The sequence below is a fragment of the Musa acuminata genome, chromosome BXJ3-6, assembly GCF_036884655.1.
Source record: "Musa acuminata AAA Group cultivar baxijiao chromosome BXJ3-6, Cavendish_Baxijiao_AAA, whole genome shotgun sequence".
NCBI lineage: Eukaryota > Viridiplantae > Streptophyta > Magnoliopsida > Zingiberales > Musaceae > Musa > Musa acuminata.
The window spans coordinates 28707776-28730264 of NC_088354.1; positions in this window are offsets into that span (position 1 = coordinate 28707776).

Consider the following 22489-nt stretch of genomic DNA (forward strand, 5'->3'; position numbering starts at 1 on the left):
AATAATTGTTCTTATCTTATATTCTTTTCATCATGGTATCAGAGCAGTGAGAAAAGCGAAGTTTCGCTCTTGCGAGCTTCGCCCTTGTCTTCGGCCAGTGACCAACGCCGCTGCAGCCACATTCCTAAGAGGCTCCACGACCAATCCTCATCTTCCTCACCACGGTAGCCTTCGCTGCCTTCGCTGATCTGCCAAAAGTCGGTGGACTTAAGGAGAACAAAGGGCGGACTTAAGGAGAACGAAGGGAATGTCTGTGCCCTCACAACAACAGCAATCGCAACAGTAGCAGCGATCTGCTCTTGCCCTACTCACGAAGTTTCTCGCTTGTAAACCATTCTTTGCATCGATCCAAGATCGGTATCCTTATCAGGAGCGCCATCTTGCGGGGGCATGATAGAGATAAGATTTTCCCAACTATACAAGGAAATATCTCTATTCTGTTAAGAAAAATCCTCTATTCTGTTGAGGGAAATCCTTTCTCCTAATTTGTATAAATAGGAGAGGGAACATGTTAATGTATTGAAGCATTTAAAGCTTCTTCAATAATTGTTCTTATCTTCTATTCTTTTCTTCAGTAGTTGTGTTAAGAAGCAGAATGATGTTCATTCCCCCCTTCCCCTCCGTAATGTTTATATGTCAAAGCTTGGATTTTGAACCAAATAGTTTGGAGATTGAGAGGTTGATCACTATGCAAAATCACATTTCCGTTCTTCCATAAGAGCCATAGGGAGTTTGCATTGAGAGTTTTAAGCTCGTGATGGATTGGACATCTAAATCATTGTCCTTATGAAGCCATGATCAATGTTTCCATTTATCAAAGTACCTCGTGATTGATTGGACAAACTCCTCAAAAGGAGTTTATAGATAAATATCAAAATATCGAGGTTCCAAATAACTTCCCAATCTTTTCATATCTAATTATACTCTCCTTATCGATCCAGAATAAATTGGTAAGGAACTTGTTAAGATATAGAGATCATCGACTAATGAATCAACTTGATTGATTATCTATTAAAAACATAGGTCCCTTTTGATTATTCTTTTTGGTTGACATGGAGAGCTAGTGTTATAGGTAGGACGAAGAAAATTGTAGGAAGAGGCAACACGCTAAGAGTGGCTCAGTCTTCAAATGACAAAGCTTAGTTTGGGAGCTGGGTCATCTCCTTTGCTAGGTGGCTTTCTGGTCACACCTTCGAGCTACGTTGATAACCCTACATAGCAGGCCTGTGTCGGGGTGTCCTAGCTCGATCCCTCCGATACTTAAGTCAGAAAAATAAAGAGGGAGGAAGATAAGGGTATCAACAATAAATTAAGAGAGTAAATAGTCGCTTCTGCTTGTTTGCCCCGGCTTGGCCCGAGACACAACTTTTATACTTGGGTACTAGAAGGAGCAAATGGGCCTCCGTCAAGGCTCCCCTTACTTAGCATGGTAGAAACATTTAATGTGGGTGGCGTATCAATGTATGCTCCCAAGGGCAATGTTTGGGGACTATTGCGATGACGCCTCTAGTTGAGTTTCTTTGCTTCTTCGGGTCAGGCAAGGCGTGATCCTCTCGTCATTCATATGGCTGGTGAAGTCGGCCCATGCCGTTGACTATTAATGTAGAGCTAGGTTTATTTTCCCGGCTATGGGATCGGTGAGGAGTAGTTCCTACAGGCTCACTTAGGGAAATCGAGGCAGGTGACATGACATCCCGTTGGTGGTCGTAGGGAGTAGGTGGCTCCGAGCCTTCGTTTAGTGTTGCTTATGTGGTAGGGGGAGTTGGGAGGTGTCGGGGTTCATCCCTATCACTCGTCCCCCTAGAAAGACATTCTTCGAAGCTTTGAAGGAGGTTTCGAAAGATGTTACTTTTCTTGCATTCCTGCATGGCGATGTGAAAGTCATTGGCTCCATGGTGGTTGACGTGAAGCTCCTCCGGGGTTAGCTATGCTTTCTTGTTGAGATGACCTTTTCAGATGGGTGTTGACCTAAGTGACCCCTTTCTCTTTTCCTCCCTCTCTATCTTCATTCTCCCCCTTCCGCACAGGAGTTTATTTTTTCTCATTTTCTGACCTCCCCCTTCTGCTTCGAGAGATTTCCTTCTCTGTTTTTGCCTCCCCCTTCCATATAGGAGGTTGGGCTTTCTTTTGAGCCTACCCCTTCTTCCACTTCTGGGGGCAGGTACTTAATTGCTTAAGAGGGAGTGTAAGTCTGCAATAGCGATTGCTGGCTCGACCGTGTGGGCAGGAGGATTGATATCAATTCGTCATAGTGACTTCCACTATAGTAGGTCTTGATTCGACCACTATAGCGAGAGTATCGGTATTAGTCTATCATAGCAACTTACACCATAGCGGGTATTGAATCTGTAGGGAAATATAGAGGTGACATCATATGCGTAGTGAAAGAACAGAAATAAAAAATCCCCAAATTTCTCATAAATTATATTTGTCGTCATGCGAAGATTTATGTGCAAAATCCGTAAAATAGAAAACTACGTATATCAAAAATTATGTTTTACCTAGGGAGATTGTATATCCCTGAATCCCTACAGATCTATAGAAAAGGATGAAGGAAGTTAAGCGTCATCCTTTCTAGTGGTGATTCACATAGTAAGGTTGGGACGTCGCTTCTTAAATCTCTAGGCCTACTATCTGAGAAGGAGAAGGGGAGAGAAGAATAGGAGATGACAACTAAGAGAAGCTCTAGCTTATAAACCTTTGGTTCCCTCTTATTTATAGAGGCTCCCTATCAACTTAACCCTAATAGATCCTACCCTATTGGGTATTGGATCTCCATCCAACTACCCAAGCCTCTTAGATTAGTGGATCTTTATCCAATAATCTCTTATTGGTTCTTATTGGATCTTATCCATTGGATCCAATAATTCAAGAGCTTATTGGATATCCAATAAGATAAGGGCTCCGAGGGATATCTAATATCCAAACCTCTACTCGTCACAACGCCTACCATAAGTATGTGACCTTTTAGGCCCAATATCGAGCTAGTCGTGAGTTATACTCCTTCTATCTTAGTGAATTATTATCTCTATAATAATTCACTCGACTCATTGACTACAGACGTACTAGGTCACTACGCTACAATCCCAGACAATATAGGGGAATCCAATCCATTTGGACCTATCTGTCCTCAGTTACCATATACCTATAGTCCGTCATCCATTTAATACCTCATAGACCGTATACTGGGCATGGTACTATTAGGATCGGAGCGGCACTAAGAGGGGGGGGGGTGAATTAGTGCAGCAGTGAAGTGCGATAAACTTTTCACGATTTAAACACTTTTCGGAAACTTCGTATGATAAAAGCAACGTTTTCGTTTAAAAACGTTTCGATTGCATTTTAACTTGAAGAGATAAGTAAGACGGAGACAAAGCAGTATAGCATTAAAGTGCAAATGGTTTGCAGTAATATAAATGACAATAAGTAAATGCAAACCAGAGATTACACCGATTTTACAGTGGTTCGGTCAAATGACCTACATCCACTTGCGAGGCCCCTCTTCGATGAGGCTCCCACCTTCCACTAGCAAATCTCTTGAAAGGGAAGGGTAAATACCCCTCTTACAACTTTTACAAGCGGTTCACTCTCTTACAGATTTTCAACAAGAAAGAAGGAGGTGAACACTAGCAAATTGAAAACAAGACTAGCAAAGACTCTTCTGACTTTTCTCTCAATCACTTGCTGCTCAAAAAGTTGTATTCTCAGCTGAGACTTGAGGGGTATTTATAGGCCTCAAGAGGATTCAAATTTGGGCTCCAAAAATTTGAATTCTCTTCTGTTCCCAATGCTGGCGGTGCCACCGCCCAGCCCAGGAGGTGTCACCGCCCAGCTCTCGGGTGTTGGGCGGTGCCACCGCCTAGGCCAATTTAGCTCACTGGTTGGACTCTAAACTTGGCCCAAACTAGTCCGAACTCGGGCCCAATTGGCCCCTACTTGGGTTATAGGATTAACACCTAATCCTAACCCTAATTAACGTGCTAACTATGAATTTAAAGACATTTTCTAAGCTATTACAAAGTCCGTAAGTCAAGACTTCTTCCGGCGAGCTTCCAGCGAACTTCCGACGGTCTTCCGATAAACTCTCGGAAACCATTCTGCGGACTCCCGGCAAGCTCCTAGACTTCACGATTTGATCTTGGCGAGTTCCAACGAGCTTCTTCGGTAAGCTCCGATCTTTCTCGGTGAGCTCCGTGAACTTCCAACGAACCTTCCGGCGAGCTTCCGAAAAACCCTTCGGCAAGCTCCCTACTCATTCTTAGCTAGTTCCGGCAGCATTCCCGATGAACCTTCGGACTTCCGTCGAACTCTCGAACTCGCAATGAATCCTTCGTGCTTGACTCCGACACTTTGTTTTGCTTTATGTCTTCGTCGTTATCGTAGTTAATCCTGCACACACAAGCAAAAACTCTACTCCGATCTAGACAATTATTATAAAGCGAATTGACATTCTGTTACCCGGCACGTCATTGGTTGGCGCTTCGTCTGATTCTTTGGTGCATCTTCCTCTCTTGCGGCTTGTTGCCCAATCGGCGGTTGACCTCCGCAACGCCGATATCCTTAGTGCAATTCTGCTCTTGGCCCGATGCCCGACGTCCGAAGCCTTCTGCCATCCAATATCCTAACGTGATCTCCTCCAGCGCAACGCCAATTCCTCCTGCCTTAATTGTCTAATCCTGATCGAGTAGACCTGCATCACTCAAAATGCAGTTAAACATAAACATAATTATCAATTGGTTTCATCATCAAAATATGAGATTCAATAATCTCTCCCTTTTTGATGATGACAACCAATTAATGACGGAGTTAAACTTGACTCCCGGAGTTTAAACAAACTCCCCCTATCAATATGCCATATTGATAGAACCTTGAATTCAAACTGAATTCAAGTCATTGCAATATTCATCATGAATACTTGCAACACGAACTCATGCATAGACTTATGCATATCATGTCATCAATATACTTCTCCCCCTTTGTCATCAACAAAAAGGAGAAGTACAACTATTCTTTGTGTTTGTAATATAAGTTCAACTTATTGCATGAAAAACATAATATTAAGTTTTATCATCATGCAGTTTTGAAGCTAGAAAATTTAGCAAGTAATGCATCATGCTTAGGACATTTAAGCTATCAAGTTTTAGATATGCAAGTTTTACAGCATACAAGATAGCACTTTTGGTAATGTTCAAGATAGCAAGTTCTACATCATGCAAGCTAGCAATATTGAGATGTTCAAGAAAGCAACTCTTGCTTCTTGAAATATACAAATTTGTCAAGTTTTGCTAGATGTGCAAGTTAGCATTTTTGCCTCTTAAGATAGGCAAGATAGCACATTTGCTTCTTTTGAGATAGCAACATTTTGCTTCTCTTTAGACTACAAGCTAGCAATTTTTACGATATGTAAGTTTCACAATATACAAGCTAGCAAAAATTTTGAAAGCAAATGCAAGATAGCTTTCTTGTGTAAGCTCATAATTCTTGCTTCCTATTGCAATGTGCAAGTTGCAAGTTTTACTTCTTGAGATAGGCAAGATAGCACTTTTGTAATTTTTGTTTCTTAAGATAGGCAAGCTTGTGATGTTCAAAATAACAAGCTCTTTCTTCTAGAAGTGTCATTTTTGCTTTCTTTGCAAAGTGTAAGCTAGCAAAATGTTTGAAAAAGTGATCAAGTTTTGCAACATACAAGCTAGCAAAAATGCCAAACTAGCAAGAGATAATGTTTTACATGAGGCAAGCAAACAATTTGGCAAATGTTACATTTGCATCTTCTCTTTTGAGAAGTGCAATTTTTGCTTTCATCTTGAATTGTGCAAGCTAGTTAGTTTGCCTCTTTTCATGATGTCCACGCTAGAAATTCTTGCTCCCCCTTTGTCATTGTCAAAAATAAATCAATCATCATTAATAAGCATATCATACATGATACTCAAACATTAAAATTTTTAAGCATTTATCAACATGTTGATCATGATACCAAACATTCATTATTTAAAGCATTTATGATATACATCATATGCAATAAATACATCATGTACATCATTATCATAAGTATTGCATACATCATTTTAACTTTATGAATATTTCATCATTGCATGCATTATACCAAAACATTTCAAGCCATGCAAGCCATAAATACAAAGAAAGCATGTCATGAAGGATAAAATCATTTGAATACCAAAAGACATGATTCATATAATAAATATCTTCTTTAAATAAAATATCAAGAAAAATCATAGGAGTACAAAGAAGAGATCTTGTTTTAAAAGAAAAATCAAGTAATAACTCCAAGAACTCACAAGGAAAAATCATGATTCATTTAGAAAATCTCCTCTCAAGAGAATAGCAAGTAAAATCGTAGAAGATCGATTAATGAGAAATTTTGATTTATAATAAAATCTCATGTATCGAATGTCGAGAAATCAAAATGATGATTTATATAAAAAATATCACAAGTTATATTCAAGAGAAAAATCATCATTCATTTTCAACTTATTCAATTTGTCACATCAATATTTCTTAGATATGCATGATACCAAAATATGGTTTTAAATCTTTAACATATAACATGCATAAATTGAAAGGAGAAGGGAAGAATTCAAACGTACAAAGATTTCAACCATCTCATAAACAAATGTAAGACCAAGTCATGAATCCAAAATTCCATGAATCAAAATGATCATCAAAGGTAATCTCATGTTATTCCAAGAAATCAATATCATGATTTTGATAAAACTCATTTCAAATTTAAATCATCAAAATCATCAAAATATCAACATTACTTTCAAGAGATTCAAAATGGTATACATAGATTTATCATAATAAACATCAAGATCAATAGGATAGAGAAAAATAATTTTTCAAGGAAAAAATATTTTCCTCTTTTTAGTTGTTTCAATTCATATGATTTTATTTCACTTATACCAAATAAAAATATGTATAATGTTTAAAACCGAAAGTGTAAGATTTATTACAACAAAGATTAATAAGGCACTTTCATTATGGTAAAAATCAATAATCCATAAATCACAAGATTCATATGCATAATTTCAAAATTTATTAAGCATGATCATTATGCATGACACTAAAACATGGTTTCAAAATGTTTAATATTTTCATTACATCATTATGCAATGGTTTCATTGAACATAATTTTGAATGATTCTTATAGATAACTAAAACTTCTTTAGTTTTAATTTATGTGATTGACTTTATATTAGCATGCTCAAGTTTTGTTCTTATTTCAAAAACATACATCATGTTTGAAAACCAAAGACAAGGTTTAAAAAAAAATCATCAAGCCTTCCATATAAAAACCATGCATCATCATTGAAGGTTAATATGGAAATCATCAAAATACACATTCTTGCTTCTCAAGCACATATATATGATTATTTACATCTAACATTTTATTCTATTAATATAAAACATACAATTTTCAAGAAAAATAATTATTCAAAAGAAAAGAGAAAATGCATCATGGAAAACATCAAGTAATTTCAAAATAATTCAAGAGATTTAAGTTACTTACCATGTAGTCGAAGCCTGTCAAAGCCCAATTCGTCGTTTCACCTTTGGAAGTTCTTGATTCATCCTCGGTTGCCTTCCTCTTCTTTGGTCTCTTCCTCCGTTCAAGTTCATTGTTTATTTTAGATTTTTGTTTAATAAACTTATTAAGATTTAGTGTTCGAAATTCAAGTTCATCATTGTCCTCATCACTTGAGTCATCGCTCAAGTGGTATTCATTTGTCCGGAGTTCCAAATCCTTCCTGTTCTTTGGAAGGTGATTTTATTCATCATGTGCATTGTGTATCATTTCATATGTCATCAACAACCCAATTAGTTCTTCAAGTGGAAAAATATTTAAATCTTTTGTTTCTTGTATTGCGGTTATTTTAGAATCCCACCTTTTTGGAAGGGATCTTAAGATCTTGCTTACAAGATCAAAATTCGAAAAAGATTTACCAAGAACTCTTAGATTATTGACGACATCCGTGAAACGGGTGTACATGTCGCCTATAGTCTCGCTTGGTTGCATTTGAAAGAGCTCAAAATCATGCAATAAAATGTTAACTTTCGAGTCTTTGACTCTACTAGTTCCCTCGTGCGTGATTTCAAGTGTTCGCCAAATATCGAAAGCCGTTTCGCACGTAGAAATCCGATTGAACTCATTTTTGTCCAAAGCGCAAAATAAGGCATTCATAGCCTTTGCGTTTAAAGAAAAATATTTCTTCTCCAAATCTGACCATTCGTTCATCGATTTAGAGGGACGTTGAAAACCATTTTCAACAATATTCCATAAATCCAAATTCACAGAAATCAAGAAAACTCTCATTCGAGTTTTCCAATAAGTGTAATCCAATCCGTTAAACAATGATGGACGAACAACCGATAAGCCCTCTTGAAAGCCATGAAGAGCCATTTCTCTCGGGTGTAAATCCGAAATGAGAAATACCGAGCTCTGATACCAATTGTTAGGATCGGAGCGGCACTAAGAGGCGGGGGGGTGAATTAGTGCAGCGGTGAAGTGCGATAAACTTTTCACGATTTAAACACTTTTCGGAAACTTCGTACGATAAAAGCAACGTTTTTGTTTAAAAACATTTCGATTGCATTTTAACTTGAAGAGATAAGTAAGATGGAGACAAAGCAGTATAGCATTAAAGTGCAAATGGTTTGCAGTAATATAAATGACAATAAGTAAATGCAAACCAGAGATTACGCCGATTCTACAGTGGTTCGGTCAAATGACCTACATCCACTTGCGAGGCCCCTCTTCGATGAGGCTCCCACCTTCCACTAGCAAATCTCTTGAAAGGGAAGGGTAAATACCCCTCTTACAACTTTTACAAGCGGTTCACTCTCTTACAGATTTTCAGCAAGAAAGAAGGAGGTGAACACTAGCAAATTGTAAACAAGACTAGCAAAGACTCTTCTAAGACTTTTCTCTCAATCACTTACTGCTCAAAAAGTTGTATTCTCAACTGAGACTTGAGGGGTATTTATAGGCCTCAAGAGGATTCAAATTTAGGCTCCAAAAATTTGAATTCTCTTATGTTCCCGATGCTGGCGGTGCCACCGCCCAACCAAGCGGTGCCACCGCCCAGCGCTCGGGTGCTGGGTGGTGCAACTGCCCAGCCCAGGAGGTGTCACCGCCCAGCTCTCGGGTGTTGGGCAGTGCCACCGCCCAGCCTAGGCGGTGCCACCGCCTAGGCCAATTCAGCTCACTGGTTGGACTCCAAACTTGGCCCAAACCAGTCCGAACTCGGGCCCAATTGGCCCCTACTTGGGTTATAGGATTAACACCTAATCCTAACCCTAATTAACATGCTAACTACGAATTTAAAGACATTTTCTAAGCTATTACAAAGTCCGTAAGTCAAGACTTCTTCCGGCGAGCTTCCGACGAACTTCCGACGGTCTTCCGATAAACTTTCGGAAACCAATCTGCGGACTCCCGGCAAGCTCCTAGACTTCACGATTTGATCTTGGCGAGTTCCAACGAGCTTCTTCGGTAAGCTCCGATCTTTCTCGGTGAGCTCCGCGAACTTCCAACGAACCTTCCGGCGAGCTTCCGAAAAACCCTTCGGCAAGCTCCCTACTCATTCTTGGCTAGTTCCGGCAGCATTCCCGATGAACCTTCGGACTTCCGTCGAACTCTCGAACTCGCAATTAATCCTTCATGCTTGACTCCGACACTTTGTTTTGTTTTATGTCTTCATCGTTATCGTAGTTAATCCTACACACACAAGCAAAAACTCTACTCCGATCTAGACAATTATTATAAAGCGAATTGACATTCTGTTGCCCGGCACATCATTGGTTGGTGCTTCGTCCGATTCTTCGGTGCATCTTCCTCTCTTGTGGCTTGTTGCCCAATCGACGGTTGACCTCTGCAACGCCGATATCCTTGGCGCAATTCTGCTCTTGGCCCGATGCCCGACGTCCGAAGCCTTCTACCATCCAATATCCTAACGTGATCTCCTCCAGCGTAACGTCAATTCCTCCTACCTTAATTGTCTAATCCTGATCGAGTAGACCTGCATCACTCAAAATGCAGTTAAACATAAACATAATTATCAATTAGTTTCATCATCAAAATACGAGATTCAACAGGTTTGGCATGAAAAATTTCAAGAGAGGTCTCAAACCGATGAGACATGAAATATCACTTTCTAGGAGTATGTCCTCAAAGATTCATGAAAAAATGACAGCCATGGATAGGATATCCTATACGTCAGCGATAGAATCTATCATATATTCTATATGTTAAGATTAAGAGTGCACTAAGAGGGAGGGGGTGAATTAGTGCATCAGAAAACTTTCGCTATTTCAAAAACCTTGTTTCGATTAAAGCCGATTCAACGAGAATGATTTCAACTCAATTCGTTTTGCAAGAAATTTGAGCTTGAAGTCTTAAGTGAAAATGCAAGAGAAGACTAAGGTGATTTGTAGCAATGTAAATCATATAAATGAAAAAATATAGATTTTGTAAAGTCTTCGTAGAAAGCCAATCACGGAAGATGTTTCACGTCAAAGTGAATGTAGACGTATTTAAAGCACAGTAAGGAGGAGAGGTAGTTTGCTATAAAGGAAAGATGCTCAAAGTAAATGCAAATCATGATTTTAGAGTGGTTCGGTTAATGTGACTTACATCCACTGTCGGCTTCCTCCTCCGACGAGGTCATCGGCGTCCACTAGAGGCCTTCCTTCAATAGGCGAAGGCCAACCACCCTTTTACAGCTTTTCTCCTTTTGCCGGTCTTAGGTGACAACCCTTACAAGTTTTCACTCCTCTCTTGGATAATCACAACACTTAGAAAGAAGGAGAAGAACTCTAACTTTTACAACACTTTAAGGCCTCAAGACTCAAGAGTATTTCAAGAATTTCGTTGCCCTTTTATGCAGGAAAGGGTGGGATATTTATAGACCCCAATGACATTCAAAAATGGAGCCTAAAAGTGTCCAATCCCGGATTTCCGAGGTCCTAGCGGTACCACCGCCATTACTGGGTGGTACTATCGCCTGTCATCGGGCATTAGGCGGTACTACTACTTGACAAAGCTCGAAGATCGAGCTCTGGCGGTACCACCGCCTGACAAGGGCGGTACCACCGCCTGACAAGGGCGGTACCACCACTGGCAGCAATAACTACTGGCAGTACCACCGCCTAATAGAGACAGTACCACCGCCCAGAAATCCTGGGAGACCGAGTCTCCCAGGCGGTGCCACCGTCGACCAGGATTTCAAGGACCGAATGGGCTATTCCATTCGGCCCAATTTGGGTCTGTTAAGAGCCCAATTGGCCCCTTATTAAGTTAGTAGGATCACCTTCCAATACTAACTTAATCTACACTCTAACTATGACAATTAAGACATCATTATTGCAATTTGTGTTCCGATGCGTCAATCACTTCTTTCAGCGAACATCCGACGAACCCTCGGCGATGCTCCGGCGGACTCCCGGCAAGCTTCTAGACTTTGCGACGATCTTCTTGGCGAGTTTTGACAAGCTTCTATGGCAAGCTCCTAAACTTCTTGGCTGGTTCCCTAAAACTTCTGATAAATGTCCGAACTTCCGACGAACTCTCGAACTCCCAATGTGATCTTGGTCTTGACTCTGGCATAACACATACTACATGTCTTACTACCATCGTAGTTAATCCTGCAAACTTTTCTCAATATATAGATTAGATAAACAAATGACAATTGACTTCATCATCAAATTCTGAGATTCAACACTATACTATGTTCCAAGCCTGATATAATGCATGCTCTAAGTGTTATGAGTAGATATCAGGTGGATCCAGGTTTAGAATACTGGAGGGTAGTAAAGTATATCATTAAGTACTTGTGAAGGACTAGTGATCTTTTACTAGTATATAGAGGAAGTAGCCTTAGGGTTAAGGGCTACACAGACTCGAGTTTTTAGTCAAATATCGATGATAGCAAGTCTAATTCAGGGTATGTGTTTACCCTGAATGGAGAAGCAGTATGCTGGAAGAGTTCCAAGCAAGATACTACTACTGACTCGACCACAGAGGCGGAGTACATTGCTATGGCAAAAATAACAAAATAGGAAGTCTGGATGAAAAAGTTCATCACAGATCTAGGAGTCATGCTAGGTAGCATGGAGCTAATTCCCTTATATTATGACAACAATAGGGCGATTGCTTAAGCGAAGGAACCCAGGTCTCATTAAAAGTCTAAGCATGTTCTAAGGAGGCTCCACCTGATTAGAGAAATCGTGGCTCGAGGAGATGTAGTTGTAGAAAGAGCTTCATTCGAAGATAACATCGCAGATCTATTAACAAAGTCATTGTCTTATATTGTTTTTAAGCATCACAGGGGTCTGATAGGGATCAAACACATAGGTGATTGACTTTAGATCAATTGGGAGATTGCTAGTCATAAGTGTCCTACAAGCCAATCACATGAGTGATGGCACGTATGACACGATACACACCCTTTTTGCTGATTATTTATTTGATATTTTTTTCACTTTATTTTGCTTATTGCATGTATGGTGATGTCAATGGGAATCGGATCATGATAATGAGATCGATTCGCTTTTAACCACAAACCCTAAATAATCTCAGCTATATGTTACTCGAGAGAGACATCAAGATAATTGGATAGACTGGTGTGCTATATACCCATCTATATAATGGAGGTAGTTAGTCTCATAACTGCTCATGTGGGGACACTAGGGATATAGTGCAGGTACTCATTGGAGAATGAGTTCACTGATCGATCCGCTCACGGAATATTGAATGGTTGATGATACCTCATTGTTAGACAGTGATTTTGTTATCCCAATGGTGTATCTGGTCCGTAGACTTGAAACACCAAGGATATCCTATATAAGTACTCATCTCTTTGATCTCAAACTTATAGGTTTAGAAGTTACAAATCTAGCACAATTGGTTATTGGGAGTGGTAGCCAACCTTACGAGGAAAATTGAGTATCGATAGAGAATCGTCTACTCTCAGTGTCATAAGAAGAATATCCTATGTGTTCTTGCTCAAACAAATCTCTAGCCAGGGTCATTCAGATTGAGGGAGAAAGAGTTCTCTAAGAGAATTCGATTAGAGTGAGATCGAGTAGAAACAGTATGAGCTTGACAGCACCATGCCCAATATATGGTTTCTAGAATATTAGATAAATGAGGGACTATAGATACATGATAACTAAGAATAGACAGGTCCAATGGATTAGATTCCCCTGTATCATCTAGGGACTACAGCGTAGTGGTATAGTACATCCATAGTCGATAAGTCGAGTGAATTATGAAAATAATAATTCACTAAGTCAGAATAAGTTCTGATAAGTATGACTCATGACCAACTCAATATTGGGCCTAGAGGATTATACACATATGGTAGGTGGTACAACGAATAGAGGTTTGAATATGAGATCTATGTTGGAGCCCCTATCTTATTAGATATCCAGTAAGCCCCTGAATTATTGGATCTTATGAATAAGATCTAATAAGAGCCAATAAGAGATTATTGGGTAGAAATATACTAATCCAAGAGGTTTGGATAGTTGGATGGAGATCCAATACCCAATAGGGTAGGATCCATTAGGGTTAAGTTGACAAGGACCACTATAAATAGAAGGGAACCTAAGGGGCATAGGCTAGACCCTTTTTGTTTGCCACCTCCTATACTCCTCTCTCCCTCTCCTCCGTAGCAAACAACTCCAGTTTAGGGCATGTGGACAGCAAGAAAGGTCAACCCTTCTTAATCGAGTGGTGCACATGAAAAGGATGATTGTTGAGTGATTTAAGGAGCATCTTCACAGTACCTACCATGTGGATCACTGCTAGAGAGGATGATAGTTGACCTCCTTCATCCTCTCCTATAGATCTGAAGGTTTTTAGGTAACATATTTTTCATATATACGTAGTTTTGTAGTTTTGTGTTTTTTCGTGCACCAATCTTCCCACGATGACGAGAAACTATTTTCTATGGGAAATCTAGGATTTTTGTTTTTTATTCTTTCGCTTGCATATGATGCTGCCCCAGGTTTCCTAATAGGAGATCTCTTGACCAACAACTAGGAAAAGCGAGCAAGCCTTAGGCCCATCGTGAAGGTCTGGATTATTAATAAGGGATGGATGTCCTGCTTCCCTCGAATCTCCCCGGAAAACTAGGTGGTGAAGCCGGATAGGGGCTCATCCTCCTTTTGCCTAAGCTCAAGCAAGGCAACAACCAAGGGCTTGGATCGCATGCTGGTAAGGAAGTGGAGCTTGAACTCTTTAGTGAGCTATGAAAAAGAAGTAACTAAAGGAGGCTTGAGGCGACTGTACCATTCTTGGGTTAGCCCCCTTAGTGTCATTGGGAATACCCGACACATCAGAGCATCCGAAGTGCCAAACAAAGACATTTGGGCCCAGAATGCGATGGTGTGTTATATAGAGTTAGAGCCTCGATCAAAGGTTTCCAGTTTAGGGTGGTGAAAGCTAGCTAGGATGGGCTCCTCTTGGATGCTTTGAATAAAAGGCGATATGTGGGGCATGTCAGGTTCATCGCGGGGGTGTCGAAGTTCCTACTGAACCTCATCTATCCTTTGGTTCATGGCTTGGAGTTGTACCTTCATCGAGTGTTCCTAGGAGTCAGTAGACTAGGTCTTCAATTCTGGCAAGGTTTTGGTGCAACTTGGTGGAGCATTGCATTTTGCCATTAAGGGGTGTAGCATGTTAGGATCGTAAAGACACTAACGGGTGGGGAGTTAAATTAATGCTTTCGAAAAAACTTCGGTTGGAAAAATTTTATTCGATAAAATCCGTATTGGAAATGCATTTAACTTAAAATATGAGTAAGAGTAATAAGTAAGTAAATCAGTTAGTAATAGAAATAAAAAGCATAAAAGAAAATACAAACCAATTTATAGTGGTTTGGTCGTCCCAACTTACGTCCACTCCCGATTCCTCTTCCGTCGAGGCCATCGACTTTCACTACCAATCTTTTTTTCAATGAGCGAAGATCAACTACCCTTATTACAATTCTTTCTCCTTTTCATAAGCTCAGAAGAGAACCTTTTACACCTCTCTTTTACAATAAGACATCACTTCTCCCTTAGAAAGACTTCTAAACTCAATGAGGAAGAAACTCAACATTTTAAGAGAGTTTACAAACTTAAAATCATAATTTTTTTTATGCTTTAGCCAGCAAGCATGAGAGGGGTATTTATAGGCCCCAAATGACTTCAGAAGTGGAGCCAAAAATTTAAATCATCGGGTTTTCGGGGTACTGGTGGTACCACTACCTACACTGGGTGGTACTATTGTCGGGTTTTTAAAAAAAGTACAATTTCATACTTTTCAGTTCATAGGCGATTTCATTGCTTAGCCCAACTTTACGTCATTGAATCAGCATCTAATAGCCTAATTCAGCCTTGATTCAGGTCCAATGGGCTCCTAATTAAGTTGGCATGATTACACCCGAAACCAACCCAATTAGACTCCAAACTACTTCAACCAAGACTTAACAATTACAATCATAAATCCTACATTATCTGGCATATCATTTGTTCATCCAACACTTTGTTTAAACCTTCGGCGTTGTTAGGATTGAAATTAGCACTAAGAGGGGGGAATTATTGCTTTCGTAAAAATTATATCGATTCAAAAATCTTATTCAATAAAACCTATATCAAAAAAATATTTAAACAAGAGTGTAAGAAAAAGTAGTAGATAGTCAAATTAATTAGTAACAAAAGTAAATAGCAAGGAAAAGAGCATATCAAATTTATAGTGGTTCGGTCATCGTAACCTACGTCCACTCTCAATTCCTCTTCCGTCGAGGCCACCAACTTCTACTAATAATATTTTTTCAATGTGCTTACAACTCTTTTCTCCTTTTGATAGTCAGGAGAGAACATTTACACCCCCTTTTTATAAGGTAACCCTCACACACTTCCTTTATATCAACTTTTAAGCTCAAGGAGGAGGGAACTCAACGTTTTGGTAGAGTTTTCTCAGTGTTTTCCTTAAGAATTATTACTCCTTTCTTACTAACTAAGTGGGGTATTTATAGTCCCCAAATGGTTTAAAAAATAAAGCCAAAAATTTAAATTTCTAGGTCTTCCGAGCATAAGCGGCGCCATCGCTTCCCAATATGACACTAGGCGGTACCACCATCCAGTCTGGCGGTACCACTACCGACACACTAATACTACGCAGTACCACCACCGACACACTAATACTAAGTAGTACCACCACTTGACAGCTTGAAAAAGTGTATTCTTGACTTTTCTATCTCATAGGCGGTTCCACCGCTAGTTTGGCAGTGCCACCGCTTGACCTAACTTTTGGGTCACTAAATGAGCCTCCTAATGAGCCCAAATTAGTCCCAATTAACCCCTAATTGAGTTGGTATGATTATATTAAAAACTAACTTAATTAGCCCACTAACTACTTTAATCTAGGCATGATCGATTACAAGACACAAATACTATGTTGTTCAGCATGTCATTGGTTCATCCGACACTTCATTCAATCCTTTGGCCCATCGTCCTCTCCTTCAGCGTATTACCCAATTGGCATATTGACCTCCCACAACTTTCTATCTCCTTGGCACAATATCCAATCCTTCGGCACGATGCCCAAACTCATGGCACAAAGTCCTTTAGCACGTCGACCATTCCTCCGGCCTAATGTCTGATTCTTCCTACTTTAATTGAAAGACCTTTCTATGATCGAAGTTAGTCCTACGTCACTCAAAACATACATTAGATCATAACTTCATCAATTGATTTTATCACCAAAATCCGAGATTCAACAATCTCCCCCCTTTTGATGATGATAACCAATTGATGATAGAGTTTAAACTAAACTCTCTACATCAATATGTCATATCCAAATAAAGTGAACTCGAATTCAAAAAGAGTGATAACTTTTGAATCCAAGTTGAAACAATATTATTGCATGCATAATTTGAAATCATGAGTATTTCATGCATAATCGTAACATAAAAGTACATCATCCCATTTATATTTCAAGTCATCATCATAACTTCTTTCCCTTTGTCATCAAGGAGAAAAGTGCAACCAGTAAGTTGTTTCAAGTATTGCTTCTCTTAAAATATGTAAGCTAGCACTTTTGCTTCTCTTTTGAGATGTGCAAGTTAGCAATTCTTTATTTTTCTTGAGATGTGCAAGATAGCAAGTTTTTGCTTCTTCTTGAATTATGCAAGCTAGCAAATTTTGGTTCTCTTTTGAGATGTGCACACTAGTAATTCTTTCTTCTCCTTTGTCATTGTCAAAAAGAAGGGAATAATACAATGATGTAAATATTCAAGTCATCATATGAAACATATCAAGAAAAATTAATTTGATGATGAGGTATACAATTCATGAATACAAAGGAATTATACATAAAACTAAAGTCATAACCTTAAAAAGTCAAGTGACATATCATGGTTAATTTGGATAAATGTCCTCTTTAGTAAACAACAAAAGAATCGTAGGAGAACAAATAATAAGACATAAAAAATTCTCAAGTTATAAATATCGAAAAATCAAGATCAGGATAAAAACTTCTCTATAGCAAATGGCAAAAAGAGATATAGGATAACAAATAAAAGATCTTGATTCATGTATAAGAAATCTCAAGTCATCAAGATCATGATTTATAGAAAAAATCTCAAGTTATAATTGTTGAATCTCGGATTTTGATGATGAAACCAATTGATAAAGTTTCTGATCTAATTTGTGTTTTTGAGTAACATAGGACTAGCTTCGATCATGAAGAGACAATTAAAGCAGGAAGAATCAATGTTTGATCGTAGTGAAATATGTTAGAAGATTGGATGTCGAGCTTGAGGATCGGTCGACATATCGGCAGAAAGCTTCATGCCATGAGTTCGGGCATTGGACTTAGAAGAGCGTACATTACGTCAAGAAGATAGGAATTGCAAAAGTCAATATGTCGATTGAGCAAAAGGCCACAAAAGAGGATGATACATCGAAGGATTGGATGAAGCGCCGATGAACCAATGACATGCTATAAAACATTTGATTAATACTTTATAATAATTGTCTAGATTGAAGTAGTGTTAAGATTGAATTAGGTTGAAATTATGCCAACTCAATTAGGAGCTAATTGGGCCCAAAGTGGTACTGTTTTGGGCCAAGAGAAAGGCTCATTTAGTGACCCAAAAGTTGGGCCAGGTAGTGGCACCGCTAGTGGCTCAATCACTGAGACAATCTCTAAGACTGTGTCAAGTGGTAGTACCATCAGACTAGGCCATCGTACCACCCACTATCGGTGCTATAGGCGGTGATATAGCTTAGCATAGGCGGTGGTACCGCTAGTACACCAAAAATCAGGAATGATACACTTTTAGGCTCTAAGTTTGAATCCTTTTGGGGCTTATAAATACCCCTCTCATCCCTACTTAGATCATACAAGAATTGAGAGCAAAAAGAAAGAAAAATGCTGTTATAATCTTGTGAGAACTCCTCTCAAGCTTTAAGTGTTGTTGAAGTTTAAGAGAGGAGGTAGTGGGGGTGTAAAGGGTCTCTCCTGAATATGTCAAAAGGAGAATCGAGTTATCAGGGTAGTTAATCTTCGCCTATTGAAAAAAGATTGGTAGTAGAAGCCGGTAGCCTCGAGTGAAGAGGAATCGGGAGCGGATGTAGGTCATGACGACCGAACCACTATAAAACTTGGTTTGCATTTCTATTCTTGCTATTTACCTTTACTACAAACTGCCTTACTTGCTTATTGCTTTCACTACATTTACGAACGAGCTTCAAGTTAAACTCATATTTCTGATATCGGTTTTTATCGAAATGAAGATTTTCAGAACTGACATGATTTTTATCGTAAGCACTAATTCATCCCCCCCCCCCTTATTAGTGCCGACTCGATCCTAATAGTTGGTATCAGAGCTAGTTTCTTTCTGTTTGGTTTAACACCTAAGAGAGATGGCTTTTTTCGGCTTTCAAGATGGTCACTCTATCATTCATCCTCCTATGTTCAATAAAACGAACTACACTTATTAGAAAACTTGAATAAGAGTTTTCTTTTTTCTTTAAACTTCGACTTATGGAATATCATTGAAAATGGCTTTCAAAAGTCTTCTAATCCAATGAACGAATGGAATGATTTGGAGAAGAAAATTTTTTCTTTAAATGCAAAAGTTATGAATACTTTATTTTGTGCCTTAGATAAAAATGAATTTAATCGTGTTTTTATTTATGAAACTACACATGATATTTGGCATATTCTTGAAATTACACACGAAGGCACAAGTAGGGTTAAAGATTCAAAAATTAATCTTTTGATGCATTATTTTGAATTATTTTGAATGAACCTAAGTGAAACTATTGTCGACATGTACACTTATTTTGCGGATATCGTCAATAGTTTAAAAGCACTTGGTTAATATTTTTTAAATTTTGAACTTGTTAACAAGATATTAAGATCTCTTCCAAAAAGTGGGGATCCTAAAATATCGACAATATAAGAGGCAAAAGACTTAAACAAGTTTCCACTTGAAGAACTTATTGGTTCATTGATGACATATGAAATGACATGCAAAACACATGATGAACATGATGAACTTAAGAATAACATTCCAAAGAACAAGAAGAACTTGACACTTAGAACAAAAGAAGACCACTCAAGCAAAAGCTCAAGTGATGATGACATAGAACTCCTTACAAGTAAATTTATAAAACATAAGACTAAGAATAAAAATGAACTTAAAAAGAAGAAGTTACCAAAAAAGAAGAAAGTATTCAAGGCAGCTTTAGATGAATCAAGCTATTCGAAGGCGGGAAGTAACTTAACAAAGACAAGGTGGCGAACTACGCCTTAATTACTTTCGATGATGAGGTAACCAAAACCTCCTTAGTTTACTATGAAATTACTTGATACATTTCATAAGTTATTTTTAAATTAGTATATAAAATTTTAAAAAATAAATAAAAGGGGATCATGCTTTTCTTTCTAGTGTTTTTAAAAAATTAAAAAAATTGATCGTGATAATTACATTTCTTTATGATAAAAGAATAAAATATTAAATTTAAATCTAATGCTTATATAACTAATAAGATTAATCATAGGTATATTTTTAAGAAGCAATAATGTGTATCTTGATGATTTTCGTATTGCTTTTTTATTTTGATTGAAGTAATAATAATTTTTTTATATTATACTATTGATCTTTGTCCTAATGAACTTTGGTTTTAAACATGATGCATAGTTTTGACATAAAAAACAAAAATTTAGGTATGCTTATATGAAATCAATCACATAAATTGAAACAACTAAAAAGGGAATGATTATTGAAAATTTCTCTCACTATCTTATCGATTTTTTAAAAAGAGATTAATGATTCTATTTATGTTATTTTTTTTTAATATCTTGAAAGTGATTTTGATAATTTGACAATTTGAATTTGAATGAGTTATTAATCCAAATCATGATCTTGATTTCTCGGAATTCATAACTTAATATTTTCTTTGAAGATCATTGACTATTTAATCTCCTAAGATTTCTTTTTGTTATTTACTAAAAAGAAGATTTATCAAGATGAATCATTCACGAATTGATCTTTCTTGATCTTTCATCTTTCATATCATACTTTTCATGACTCCTTTGTATTAATATTCTGATTAGAACATTAATGCAAAAGAAAACAAAAAGTGCTAGCTTAAATGATAAACTTATGCATGTTAAATTCTTGATTTCTCGATATTTGATACTTGAGATTTCTTTTGTGTGAACTAAGATCTAATATTTATACTCACATAATTATCTCATTTTACAAAAGAGGAGACTTATCTACATAAATATTGATTCTTTCACTTGATACTTATGAATTGAAATTTATGTTATATGAATCAAGATTTTTCATTAATTGTTCTCCTACGATTCTTCTTGGTATTTACTGAGGAAAGATTTATCTAAATAAACCAATGATATATCTTTAGACTTTTTAATGTTTATGACTCAAATTTTATTATGTATACTTTTCATGTATTTATGATTTGTATATCTCATGATATGATTGAATCATTGATGTAAAAAAAGATAAATTGTACTATTGTATTCTTCCCTTCTTTTTCGCCAATGACAAAGAGGGAGAAAGGATTGCTAATGTGCACATCTCACAAGAGAACTAAAATTTGCTAGCTTGCACAATTCAGGAAAAAGCAAATCACGCTAGCTTGCACATCGCAAAGAAAAGCAAACTTGTTAGCTTGCATTTTCTAAAATGATGTAAAATTTGCTGGCTTGCATATTCTAAAATGATGCATTGCTATCTTGCTAACTTGCAATCTCAAGTAAAAGTTCTATCTTGCCCATCTCAAGAAGCAAAACATGCAACTTGCATATTACAAAAGGAAACAAGAATTGCTAGCTTACACACTTCAACAAGAGACAAAAATGCTATCTTACAAATCTCTAAAACTTACTAAGCTTGCATGTTTTATAATTAAGTAGAACTTACGTGTTACAAAAATTACTAGTTTCATTTCTCCTTTTTATTGATAACAAAAAGGGAGAAGATATGATGATGAGTTGAATCATGATGAGAAGATATGATGATGATAATTATGCAATGGGATGATATACTTAGATATTTTGATTATGCATGATTTTATGTTGCATGATATGATTAATTGGTTATTTCAATATTTATTATGCATGCAATGGTGAAATACTTAAATTCTCTAAATTTAAAGGTTCTATTAATATGACATATTAATAGGAGTTTAGTTTAAACTCTGTCATCAATTCGTTGTCATCATAAAAAAGGGGGAGATTATTGAATCTCGAATTTTGATGATGAAACCAATTGATAGAGTTTATGATCTAATCTATGTTTTTGAGTAACGCAAGACAAGCTTCAATCATGAAGGGATAATTAAAGTAGGAAGAATCAATGTTTGGCTGGAGTGGAACATGCTAGAAGATTGGATGTTGAGCCGGAGGATCGATCGACGTATCGACAGAAGGCTTCGTACCATGAGTTTAGGCATCGGGCCTAGAAGAGTGGACATTGCACCAAGGAGATTGGAGTTATAGAGGTCAACATACAGATTAGGCAAAAGGCCGTAAAAGAGGATGATGCGCCGGGATTGGACGAAGCATCGATGAACCAATGACATACCGAAAAATATTTGATTAACACTTTGTAATAACTATCTAGATCGAAGTAGTGTTAAGATTGAATTAGTTTGGAATTAGACCAACTCAATTAGGGGCCAACTGGCCCAAAATGGGGCTATTTTGGGCCAAGATAAAGGCTCATTCAGTGACCCAAAAGTTGGGTTAGGCGGTGGCTCCGTCGGTCCAGGTGGTGGCATCGTTAGTGGCTCAATCACCGAGACACAGTCCCAAGACTATGTTAGGCAATAGTACCACTAGACTGGGCAGTGGTACCACCTAGACATAGTCTCCCAGAATATGTTGGGCGGTGGTACCATCTAGTGTCAATGCTGCAAGTGGTGGTACCACCCAACACAGGTG